Raw genomic sequence first — 229 nt, forward strand, 5'->3', positions numbered from 1 at the left:
ACATTTTTTCGTTAGCAACAACTTGGCAACGACATGCATTTATACGCTTCCAGCAGAGCAGTTGTGCAATAAAACGTTTGATTTTAACCCATTAAATATCTTTATAATGAACAATGGTCCCCTGATTAGATTTTTTCGGGCTTTTGGTATGTTATTATTTGTATATTTCAGGAACGGATTCCGTAAAATATTTATGTTAAAATTACTTCTGTGTTCATTATAATTTTGT

The 229-nt window shown here is 31.0% G+C and overlaps 1 protein-coding gene across 4 annotated transcripts in view; it reads left to right on the forward strand.

Moving 5' to 3' along the window:
• The window catches only part of LOC117125218 (indoleamine 2,3-dioxygenase 2-like), a 10197-nt gene that overhangs the window by 1418 nt on the left and 8550 nt on the right, over nt 1-229 (forward strand). The window lies entirely within an intron of this gene.

The sequence above is a fragment of the Anneissia japonica genome, unplaced genomic scaffold (assembly GCF_011630105.1).
Source record: "Anneissia japonica isolate Jap-2015-1 unplaced genomic scaffold, ASM1163010v1 scaffold212_len457575_cov179, whole genome shotgun sequence".
Lineage (NCBI taxonomy): Eukaryota > Metazoa > Echinodermata > Crinoidea > Comatulida > Comatulidae > Anneissia > Anneissia japonica.